Source organism: Corvus hawaiiensis, chromosome 15 (assembly GCF_020740725.1).
Source record: "Corvus hawaiiensis isolate bCorHaw1 chromosome 15, bCorHaw1.pri.cur, whole genome shotgun sequence".
NCBI classification, from domain to species: Eukaryota; Metazoa; Chordata; class Aves; order Passeriformes; family Corvidae; genus Corvus; species Corvus hawaiiensis.
The window spans coordinates 20,644,056-20,656,886 of NC_063227.1; the positions used below are offsets into that span (position 1 = coordinate 20,644,056).

General features: G+C 42.7%; 1 protein-coding gene across 7 annotated transcripts in view; it reads right to left on the reverse strand.

Annotated features, from left to right (window-relative positions):
- KCNIP1 (potassium voltage-gated channel interacting protein 1) overlaps positions 1–12,831 on the reverse strand; it is a 292,275-nt gene that overhangs the window by 101,114 nt on the left and 178,330 nt on the right. Inside the window, exon 3 of one of the 7 annotated variants that reach the window (XM_048319703.1) lies at positions 6,251–6,342. The exons of the other annotated variants lie outside the window; for them this stretch is intronic. The gene's annotated coding sequence lies outside the window, so the exon portion shown is untranslated. The remainder of the gene's footprint in view (positions 1–6,250; positions 6,343–12,831) is intronic. 7 annotated transcript variants of the gene reach the window in all.

Below are 12,831 nucleotides of genomic sequence, written 5' to 3' on the forward strand. Positions count from 1 at the left end.
TAAATATTTTATTCCATGGTGTGTGTAGGAGGATTCATTATGCCTTGGATTCTTTGTGCACGCATCCTTTTTAAATACAGCTCTGTTAAGGCAAATGTGTCAGTTCCAGCTCTTTCAATATTTTCTTTAATGTTCTCAGTATTTTCTCAATTGCTGATAATGATTAATTTCAGGCCAATTTATTTAATGAATAAAATTCACACAGAGCAATATAATTCTTTTCTAATTGGGTCATGCAAAAGGATGTAGTAAGAATTTAATGCAAATGGGAATTAAGTCTTCAAAAAAAGAGTTGTTATCTTCCTGCTTTATGCAGGGTATAACCAAACAGTACAGTCAGGATTTGCTAGGTGTCCCGGGCAGTATTTTCAGATTTCAGTGTTTCACAGATAAACTTTCCCAGACTTTTGTTTTTTGTAAGTCTCCTAGTCATATCCTTAAACAATAGTGTAATTTAAATTTTTTTTCAGGCTACTAACCACATTCTTAATATAACACTATCAGCAGTGTTCAGTGAATCAATCCAGGGACAACCATCAGAGCAAATGACAAAATACAATTTTAACAAGCAAGCTTCATCCCAGCAAAGGCAGTGCAGAACACCTGCAAGGGGTGTGTCAGTTTTTCCAACCCCCAAGGTCAGCTAGCACTTCCACTCTAATCCTTTATTTGTACAGTTCTGATTTCAGAAGCAATGTGGACTTTCTCAGTTTAAATAAATGATAAAATAATAAATTAAGATATATCCAGTAGAGATTTAATTTTCAGGTAAATGTTGAGAAGAAATTCCAGCTTGTGTCACTGACAAAAAAAGATGATTTGATTATGGTTCAGTGATACCAGCGATCTCGAAAGTGATTATTCCACATTTTCCAAAGTAATAGTTAACATCTGTAGTAAACTTCTAGTTACACCATGGCCCATGTTTTAAAGAGGCTGTTTACAGCTGCACTGGAAACACAAGTGTGCTGGCTTGGCTTCCTGCACCTGCAGCAAAGCAGCACCAAGGGCTGCTGGGGAGGAAAAGCAGGGAGGCAACAGCAGCAGCAGCAGCTAATGCTTTGTAACACCCTGCATGAACCATTTCCATGGTGCAGCTGTGTCATGGACCCAGGGGACAGTGGAGAATGGGATGCACGGTGCGATGAAGCATTTGACTAACATGATTGTGCCTGTCCTGGAAGAGCCACCAACAGAAAACAAAACTCCCAAATCACTCCTCAGTATTCTCCCAACCATCCAATGCCATTCTGCTCTCATGGATTTAGCAAGGACAGATACCAGGCATGGAAAGCAGCTGAAACTCTAACACTGGAACAAGTTAATGTGTAAAGGTGACACAAAAGGTGCCTCCTTGTGTAAAAACCTGTCATTTCAGACAGAGCATGAAATTTGGGTTAAAACTGTGCAGCCAGCATAGGCGTGTACAGCTGTCAGGGATACACCTGCAAATAACTGCTTGAGCATTCTCATCCCTTTCCTGAAACTTCAGTCATTTGCCTGTACCACACTCACAGAGCTTTAGAGAAGCCTCAGCTCCCCTAGCTGAATGACAATGCAGAGTGCCCTAGACACCCAACACAGCCAATCTCTGCTACAAAAAGGAGATAGAGGGTGCTAATGGCATGAGAAAAATTCCAACATAGTGCAGAGAAGAGCAGGGGAAAAATAAAGGAAGTTTTTAGAATTTTAGTGAAATTTTAGTCTGAAGAATTTTTCCTCTGAGACAACACAGAGGCACCACTGGATTGACCTCAACAAGCCATATGTGATAACCAAGGAAGGAAACATCTTGCATTTTCTACATTTTACATAAATTAGTCCCAATTTATGATTATCATGTAGGAAACCATGTCAAGAAGCTTCCTTGAAGAAAAAAAGCCCTATCTTAGCACAACAGATAGACTTGCAAAAAAATCAAGGTCAGTTTTAATCTTTAACCTTATTAAGTGAAGCTCTCATGTTTCTGTTCTCATTTTAGAAAATGAACAGCCCAGAGAGGATGCCCTTGCCTTGCAGCTGGAACACATGTCAGGCTCTGTGGCCACTGGAGCACCGTGTCTGCCAAGAGCTGCAGGGACATTGCCATGTGCTCATCCCAAGTATAGCTTAGAGCTTGGCCACTATGTCTGACTTGCCATTAATTTTTAAAATTACTTTCAAGATTCTAGTTATAATGAGGAAAAAACCATAAAGACAAAATCACATTCAAAAGGAAAAATTAGAATTATGCCTGAAGACAAAGCATCTTGCTAACTCTCCCACACAATGTATTCAATTCTCAGCCAGAAGTGTCCTCTAGACCAAAGGAGCTGCTTTTTGTAGCATAAAGACCCAAGTCCATTCTTGTGGTTGGCCAGGGCAGCCTCTGTTTGCAGCTATGGCTGCAGTGCCGGGTGTCAGTTCTGCTGCTCTCCTGCCATTCTCCGTCCGCAGCTATTGGCATGTGCAGCAAACACTGAGCCTGTGGGCTCAGGCCACCATGGCACAGCTTCTCCTCCCTCCCACCCTCATACGAGGTAACTCCAGCTAGGTAATGCATGTATGGTAGGGCAGGAGGGGACTCCTTCCCACCAGCACCAACTCTGCTGCACGAGCCCTGGGGGCACCAGGGACTGGACACCCACTCAGCTCTCTGGTTAAGTTCCAAGGTCTCCTCCATTCCTGAGAGGGATGTATGCAAACTTATCCCTCTCAAAGGGTTAATGAGAACCAAGACTTTGTCTACAATGTCACCATTAAGAGTAGCAGAACTAGGGTCTGAAACAAAGCTTCCAAATCTACTGCAACTCCCCACCGCTTCAATTTTATCAGAGAATTCAAAATCCCTCTTGAAGGAACCAAACCTTATACTTGATCACTGCTCTCTAAAATAACAACTTTAGTCCCTATCATGTCAGATAATGTACATTAAAAGCTTCAGAACTACATTGGTTGTGAAGCAGCCTTTTGAAAAGACGTATCTTGCGTCTGAAGGCAGTCTGTTGCGTTAGCAGATATCTGTCACAGCCCAGACAAAGCACTTAAGAAATGAAGATGCAATATGCTGCTTGCCAAGTAGACTGCACTGATGAAAGCTACCTGGCTTGTCTCGTGTATGGAAGCACTCTTACAGCATTTTCTGTAAGACTTGCTGAGTAAGAAAACTGTTTCAGACTTATTGGTGAATTTTTACTTTCTTCCTTTCTCTTTGTAGAAATTAGAGTTGTAAATTCAGCTATTCACAAGATTCTGAAGTATGCCTTCTGTGGTCCAGCAAGTCACCAAAATTCACATCTTGGGCTCACCTACCATGCAGTTTTTGCTCCATCATGGTCCCGAGCAGTTTTCAGCAAGACTGAAACTGAGATCCTGTGTATCTGCAGGAATGACAAGATTGCATCCACAAGGCTGCTAGAGGAGACTCATAGAGATATATTAAAACTAAAAAAATATTTATAACTTGACTCAGGAAAAGGTGTTAACTGTCTACTTATATTTAAAGGGCATAAATACCAAGGAGGGAGAGGAATTGTGGAGGTTTACAAAGCATACCTGAAAATCATGGAATGAAGCAGGGCCAAAGGAAAGTCCAGGTCTGATCATGATTTGTACGTGCAGGCAAGATTCACACTTAGACCCCCAGAATCTCTCTGCTGGAGTACTCTGGGTCTGAGTTAACAAAGACTTCCTGAAATACTGGCTGAAATTGGCACTCACTGATGAAGAGCATCAACAATGCATTTCACTGAGATCATTTGCTCTCTGAGAGCAGTTTCAAAGCACTGACCCGTCCCTTCTTGTCTTGTCCCAGGCTGTGACAGACGTGCTTTGAAATATGGAAACATCAATGGAGATGCTTTCCTACAGATGCCTGTAGGAAACCCAGGGGAATGAAAGGCCTCGCTCCATGCAATACATATCAACACGTATCTCTGCAGCAGGGCAATCTGAATGGGCTGCTTGGTCTTTGTCAGTACAGATTAGTGGATGCCATGTGGTCCTGATAACAGCAACACCTGGTCTCTATGAACATTGAACGAAAAGTGTGCAAACAGAGTAACCAACTATATTTTATATATACTTTACAGAAGAACTGTAGCTGGGCGGACACCTCCAAGAAGACAGCAGAAACGTGAAGGGATGTTGAGCCCCAGGACCATTGAGGTACCCAGTTTTCAGGTTCACTACTTCAAACAAGGGAGAACTATGTAATATTACTCAATTTCCTAGAATTCCTCCTCAACAAAGAAACATTCCTTTTAAAACACAAACAATAACATTTATTGATTCAAAACACACAACAGAAACAGAAAGATTTATAAAGACAAGGTGACAGGAAAGGCAAAACAATGAAATTTCATTTTCTCATCTCTAAAAGCAAATTCAACAGACTTTAGAGACCTGGCAAACATCCAACCACTGTGTAACACAACAAAAATCAACACAGGAGATGGAATCACTTTTCTAACTTCCCTTTTGTGCCCACAGTTTTTCCTGGTGATACATTTAGCTTTAAACTCCCTCACTCCCTCATGAATTGATTAATTCTTAACTAATTCAAAATAAAATTTCAAAGCTCCCAAAGCACTAGTTGGCCTCAACCCTTTAGAGGTCCTAATAACTTACAAGTTGGCCAAGCGCCATTCCATGGTCTTGACTAAATTATGAAAAGGCTGTAAACTCAAAGTAAAATATACTCCTGAATTTCATCAGCCAAGGTTTAATACTTTCATACATTGTGCTTATATTTAAAAGACTTATCAAGAAATAAACTTGCCTGAAGAATGTAGATAAATGCATAAGGCTCACTGATGCTTTTCAGCTCAGATCAAATATAACACAAAAAAATTGCTTTGGGGCAACCATCTCTGAGATACAGAGACAGACATCCAGAAGATCTAGAAAAACTATACAGAATTAGGAAATCATGTTTTGTCATGACAAGTGCATCACAGTGGCAATCTATTCCCATACTAAACTGTCAATGGCTCTAACAAACAAGGAGAGATAAAATATCACAGACATACATAGAGAAAAATTATTAAGATCTGCACACTGTGATAAGATTGAGAGAGGGCTACAGGAAGAAACAAGTTACTGATGAGAAACTGGAACACACAAGTTAATACAGTGCCATGGGTTGGGGCAGAGGCATCCTTTCTTAAGGGCCTTCTGCTTAAGAAGAGAAAAATGTAAATGGATTGAATTGTGGGGTTGAAGTCAGCTGGGATCCAGCTGAAAGCAGGCAAAAGATGCTGATGTTGTACATGCATGAGTCTATCAGAGACAGAAAAATGTACCTGTTGTCTGAGACTTCACAGACAGACTGCCTTACAGCCACACTTCCCAGACACAAGACACAACACTTTGCTTGGTGTAAAATATTTCTCTTTCCACTGTCAAACATTTTCCCAATAGCAAAATATTGCATTTATTGAGAGCAAAACATTGGTGATCCTAACACTCATAACAGCTTGAGTGGCACCACTGAATTTTGCAGCTATGCTCAGTGTTCTCTGTTTTTGCAGGAAATAACAGGACTGAAGTAGACAGGAGATGGACAGTAATCTGAAAGTTCTCAAAAATCACAGATGTGTATCTACTGGTTGCACGTATGTGAATGTAATTGTTCCTGAAGATAATGGGAGAAGAAAAAAGAGGAAGAAAATTTCAAAGGAATTCATTTTCAGCTCTGAGACAATAAACATGCCACCATCTGAATGGAGCCCACTCATTCCAGTGCTTGGAAGCCTCCAAAAACCCGCAGAGCATGGGTTAGGTGTGAAGCAAGGCATGCCAGTCCAGTAACAGCATTTTATTGACTTCTAGCAAGGTCCTACTTCCAGGTGATTAATAAAAGATAATCAGCTCTGAATGATCCACAAAGTAATCTTTTCAGAGTATGACCTATTAACTTGGCCCCATTTAAGTGAAGGTACTGTAGGTTTTATATCTGGAAATCTGTCAAAACTAGAGAACCCATTTAAATGATCAATGAAAAAATAGTATAAAAAGTTGTATTACCATTTAAATGTCAGTAATGCAAATATTTCATATTGTTCCCACCCAGTCCTAGTTTAAGGATGGACTAGAGAAACAGTAGTAGTCTGCATAATAGTTCTCAGTGCACATATTTGTTCTGTGACATTCACAGCTGACATAAAGATCCCGTCGTATCTCACAGCCATAGCAGTCTGCAATTACAGTATCCATTGTATTTTAATTTTAACTTACAGTATTAGAGCTCAAAAAAAAAAAATACTCTGACCTTGTTAACAGGCTGGGACAGCTTGAAGAAGGCTTACTTTGTTCACTTACATTCCCAAACTGCACAGTTCAAACAGACCAATCCAGACTTACCTGCAAGGAAACAACACACAAATCTGGGGTTACAACTGCAAACTTAATAAAAATCTCCCACTGAGAAGTGCAAATAAATAATGGGTCCCTGAAAAATGTTACAGTACTTAGAATTAAAATAACTATTTGTAGCATGATTAATTATTTATTTAACCTTACTTTTCTTCTAGTCCTTAAATAATTAAAAGGGCTTTTTTTAACCTGATAATTTAATTACAAAAAAGGTTGCACTGCCAAAGGCAAAACATAGTATCTGTTGTCTTTCTTATTACAAAGTACTGTTCCGTCTGTTCACTGAGTCTTGCCCTCCAACCCCAGCTTTTCCTTCCACTGGTACTTTACAATGCAACAGAGTATTGTTTAAAACAACATGACTGCGTGCAAGGCTGAGCAGACTGGAAAAGACAGGGTTTGTAAACTTTTCATTGACCTTTTAAATAGAAGAAAGGTCAAAAGCCAACATCCACATGGGGAACTTCTCTTCCTACCATGGAAGCAAGTACTTGGATCCCAACTATCAGCTGGAGTCAGTTAAGCTTTTATAACGATGCCCTCACATCAGTCTCCCACCAGTTTTTTTTACAGAATGAGATTTGGGTGAAAAATATTTGAGTGAAACATTTGTTCCTTTTGCCAAAAACCAGTAAATTTATTAATGGTGGTTTAATAATCATCACTCCAACTCACCAACACCACCAGCTCCGTGCTCCGGCCACCATGAGGCCAGCACAACCCTGTCTTGAGAGCTGTGCTGAGCCACTCATTTCAAGGATGGACCAAAGGTGACACAGATAAATTTATGTTATTCTTTTGCCTTCCCCAACCACCAATCGAGTTTAATTAATGCACTTAAACAATTTGCCACCACACTGGTGATGCAAGAACTGCTTTCAAGAGACAACTGGAAAAGCCGGTTGGAGCATGGTCTGTCAGACAGGTTCCTGGGGCAGAGCTGTGACAGGGAGCACCACTGGACACCCCGACCACCGGACACTGGCCACCAGACACCCCGACCCACATGGGCTGCAGTAAACAATGCTGGAGGGTCCGTCCGGAGTAAGTGACCGGGAAGGAATCTCTAACTTCAGCCTAAAAAGGCTCTTATCCCCACCTAGTGGCACTGGTGCCACTGTCAGGAGGCAGAAGTAAAGAGCCACAGTCAGGCTGCGCCCGGCAATGCCATTCTCTCCAAACTGCGTTTCCCTGCCGCTGTGACAGCACCAGGCTGGTTGGGTGTCCAGCGCTGCCGGTCAGTGCAGATCCAGCGGGAATACCCGCACATTCCCGGTGTCCAGAGGCAAGGACGAGCTCAGGGCGCTGCGCAGCAAAGACGCCCCTGCAGCTCTCACCGCTCCACCCGCACCTGCCCAGGCTGCTGAGGCTCCCAGCCCGGTCCCGGGGGATGGGTTAACGCCGGGAGCCGGCGGGATCCTGCTGCCACCTGCTGTCACCGTGTCACACACACAGGAGCCCCGCACACCGTGCCCTCCTGGCAGCCCGCAAAAGCAGGGAATGAGAATTGCGTGAGGAAAGAAAAAAAAAAAATGGTGATAACTGTACGACTTTAGGTTAGATTATGAGGAATTCTCCTCCCTTCCTGCTGCATAAATGAACCCAATTTGGGCTTTACTGACTTTGCACATTAACACTCAAAATTTCAAAGGGACTATCTGGGCAACCCTACATTAACATTATTTTGCTGCACAAATAAACTTGGGTCTTCGTATGTGGAGCCTGAAAAACCTTATTTTTCTTCCTACAGAAACTTGTACTTGTGGCCCAGCCCTCAACACACACCCCCACCAGTTTGCCTCAGTGGATGACAGCAGAGAGAAACATCAGATGGGCTCGGCATAGTCACAACAGGCAGAAGCCAGAGAGAGGGATAGAGAAGCCAGAGCCAAGGAAGCAGCAGGTAGGGCATCCAAGGGCTCTCTCTTTTAGCTGCTGTTTTATTTCTTTTCCTAGTCTCCAGCCAATGCAAGCCCAGATAATGGCCGGAAAGAACTAAAAGGCAGAATTTAGCCCCACATAGCTCTGGGTGCCACCAAGCAGGAGCAGCCAAGGCTGGCTGGCCTGTGGCTCAGGGAGATGAGCCAAGAGCATCCTTTAAGGCTTGTTTCACACCACAGCCTTGCCAGCCTTAAAGTCTAAGCATTTATAACTTTCATTTAAATAAAGTTAATGCATGTCAAAACATGCATTTATAGTCATAAGCATTCCATCTTATTTGCATTATTGAATTTTTGCCCTTAAAAGTAGCAACAGGCAATGGGCTGCTGAGAGATGATAAGAATGTCACAGTGCCTGTCCCAGCCACAGGACACTTCCTGTACCATGCTGGTCACCGGCAGTTGCAGGATTTAAGTCAATCTTCTTCTAGTGCATACAGAGTAGTGGTCATGGAAGAAAAAGGATTTCGGTGAAAGAAGGGTCTATGGAGAATATACTGACATGTTACAAGTGTTGGTTGATGTGGATGTGTACTGAATCAGGCTGCCAAGAGATGAAAGGATAGCTCTTGAAGATGAGGATGTAGGAAGAAAAGAAATATTTGAAGAGACCATTTGTGTCAGCAGCTGGCAGCACTCCCAAGGTCTCTTTATGGCTTTTGCTCCATGTTCTCTTTTTCCAGCACAGCACTGGAATGACACCCAAATCCAGACTGTTGGAAATATTCATTGGTCCCTTCCTAAGGAGTATCCTGAAGAGTGTTTTTCTCTCCTTTTGAGAGAGCAGAACATTAATAACAAAACATTTATAAGAATTTAAAACTGCTACCTTAGATATAGATACACAGAGTAATGTGATATTTTAGTGCCCTGCACATGTATATGCAAACTGTGCTTGGCCAGTGCCACAAGCTGCTCTGGCACATGAAAAAGAAGAAGATACCACCCAGACAGTCCATCTCAGGGGGCTCGTGATACACTAGGGACACAGGGATTCACAGTCGATCTTACAGCAACCCCATGAAGTCCTGTTTGATGGCAGCTACCGAACAAATTATCAATCTGGAGATGAGTTTTATTATTCCACATGGTTAATCCCATTCAAAAAAGCATTCAAGCATATGGGTATTCCCATGTGTATTCTGAGTGCTCAAGTATACACTTAGCTTCTAGCTATGAGACGTAAGCACATGCCTAATTACTGATTTGAGAAAGGTCTGGAGATGCTGCAATGATGGATAACAGAAAACTGAGTGAAAGTAAGATCTTCCTAAAAGTGAGTGGTTAAATTGCAAGAGCTACAGCTTTTGTAACTGTTAGGGCAAAACATTTTTTAGACTACCCATCCGTAAGTTCTATTCCAAGCAAAACCACACAGCTCCCAGATTTGTGGTTTTAAAGCTGTCCTTAATATGACTTTCATTCAACTAACCCAACATACAAACTAATTCTTTTCATCTTCTTTTTCATCTTCTTACCCTTTCCTTACCCCAGGGAAACTCCTCTTCCTTGGATTGAGATGGTGGATAGGGGAGAAGAAGGAGGGACTACACCAAAGGCAATTCCCTACAAACACGGTGAAATCCAATTGAACTGTGCCTGCAACACCATTGCTGTATCAACATCAATGCTGCAGTACAGAATGCCTCTCAAAAGCATGAAGGTGCATCTGGGGAGCTGTGGAGATGGGATCCCTCAGGTCTTCAGCTGACCAAAGAGCAGCTGGGCAAGGCCAGAGCTATGACTCTTACTTTTCTTTCACTCAGTCCTTTTCTCAATATAGATGGTAACAATTGCTTTTACAGGAGACTCAATATGACTTTCTGTTACAGGTTTTAAAGGTACATTTTCTATAATCATTCTCAGACATTTTCAACAACTGAGGAGACTCCAGTCACAAAGACAAGGAACAAAAACTAGTTACCTGACGCTTTTCATGTTCTTTTTGAAAAAATATTTTTATAAGAAACATTAAAACCCCAGAAAAAAAACCAAAATAACCCCCTGACTTTTTCTTTTATCCATGCACCAAACACAGCTCAATCTACAGTGATGTTTGTGCTTCTGAGAACCTGGGAAATTCTCCTCTGAGTATATTGCTCCCTTGGTTTTGTGTCACAGTTAAAGAAGTTTTAATAAGCAGCCTGAGATCTTTTACCACCATTTTATCATTTCCTGTGTTATCACAGGCTGTTGACACAGCAGCTGATAATCTTAACACTTAAGACTGAGAGAGGCATCTTTATAGAGACTTATAGGAACTAACGGATCTTCAGTGAATTCATTTTCACTTTGCGTTTTCTACAACCCCAAAGACCAACCCCATTTCACGCTCTTGAGCAGCTCAGATGCTGTAAAGTGTTCTGTCATAAGAGCATCAAGGTGAGAAAAAGTATTAAAACTCCTCTTGAGGATGTACATGTACAAAGTTCAGGAGTTTGCAGTAAATGAAAATTTTCTGGGGGTTTAATTTCCATTTTTTTATCTCAAGTTACTGTGTAGTAGCTGAATCATTCCCTGATTTTAAGTATTCATGTCAGTAAGATTACTTTACAACACTCTGTAGATACAATTCAAGTGACCAAACACCAACGCCATCCCAGTGCTCCTCACTCGTGACTGGGTGTAGGGCACTCAGTATCCTTTTTCCCAAGGACCCCACAGCATCCTGACCCTGCCCAGCCAAGCCAGCGCATGGCCTCAGGGGGAGCATCACTCTGCCAGGGGTGGAAACTTAGCACAGACCTCTTGCCCTAAAAGGCCATTGCTACGGATGGCTGGATGCAATTAGTGAAAACAACTGCATGTGAAGGAATGTGGAAAACAACTTGCAGCTTCACAAAATGAAGTGACAGCTCTCAAGGACTGACCCCAGCAGTTGCCGGTTGCCACAGGGACAAAATGAGAGAAATGTTCGTGACAGGCAGACAGAGACAGCAGAGGCAGCTGGGCAATAGAATGAGAAAACAGCTGGTCCTCAGCACTCTCAGTTCAACTTCTGTGTGCAAGTTGAGGCCAAAAGATTCTCTCTGCTATTTTGGGAAATACAGCTCACAAGAATGAACCATGCTTCTCAGTGTGACAAAGCACACAATAAAGGGGAGCAACCTGAATATCCTACCTGTGTATTACAGTAGCCCACCCCCAAAGCTGACTCAGGAGTGGAAGGACTCACTTAATTCCCTTAGCTGGAAAACACGAAATTCAAGCTGTTCTCTCTTTGCCTGGATGGAGGCCAACTTTTTTTTTTTTCCCCCCAGAAAGCCTTAAAATTACCAATGCTTCAAAAGTCACAGGCAAAAACAAAGACAAATGAAAATATATTTATATTTACTAGGTTGGGGTCAATCTAGCCTATTCCTGACCAGCACCAAATTCAATAGCTAATGCCAACTTAAAAATAAAAACAAATATAAAATGTTCCTATGTTCTGGCTTCCATTTTGAAATTATGTTGGAGGACAAAATTGGCTGCATCAATCTTTGTACTTCTACCATTTTCCCCAAAGTAGTGCCTCACCCATCCTAGACCTTCAGTAAAATTTTGGTTAGGACAAAATTTTAACAGTCATGTTCCTCTCAGTATTTGTCCAGTGGTCAGTGCCTGCAAGCTGATGGGCCACGAACAGCACTCTGTTCTGCCCTGCCATCCTGGAGGGCAAAGCCACTCACCTGGAGTGTCAGACATTGAGCTCCAACCTCACATCCTACAGCCCTGATTCCTCTGGCATCTTCGCTCTATGATATTGTCAGTTTATCCTTCATGAGGCAGGTATTTCAGCTGCTGCTACTGCTTTTTGGATGTGTTTTGGATCCTCAGCACAGCTCACTGAACACACAGCTCACAAGTTGCTCTCATCATGAAAGCCTGCTGGTTTCACAGGAAGCTGAAAATCATCCACCAAACTAGAGGATGGATGTTTTCTGTGATGAACCAAAATGTTTTCTGTGATGACCCTTTTCATTATCACCCAACCTTCTAATGTAAGTCATGGGACCTGAGCCCACTTTTGCCATTATTTCTCCTGAGAGCCACCACCTCTCTGATGTCTGGAGGAATTGGATGCTGACCTGGTGCCTGAGGAGGATCACTGAGGAACACATCTAGTGCAGTAGTTTGTTTGTAGCTGCAGTGCAAAATGCAAGCTGAAATGCAGGTTGAGCTCTGGGTGGGAGCCCAGAGAGATGAGATCCCATGAACTGCCAAGCAAGGGCACAAAGAGTGGTGGCACAGCTGGGTGAGGGACACTGGGAGGCACAGCAGGAGCTGAGGGCTCAGGAGGAAGATTGAGAATTTTGTGCATTTGCACCGTGGGGGGGGATATCAGCCCAGGGCTTCCTTTGTCAGGGGTCCCTCCTCAGAGGCACCAGCTCAAGCTGCTTCTGTGTTACTGCACCAGGAATAAATGGCTTTAGGGAACGAGACATCTGAGACCCTGCCATGGGAAACCTGGGCTGGAACCAGTGAGGAAACCTGGTCTGCCTGCGTGTGAGGGGGTGTGTAGGAGCAAGGCACACATGGGCTCACCGGAGCCACT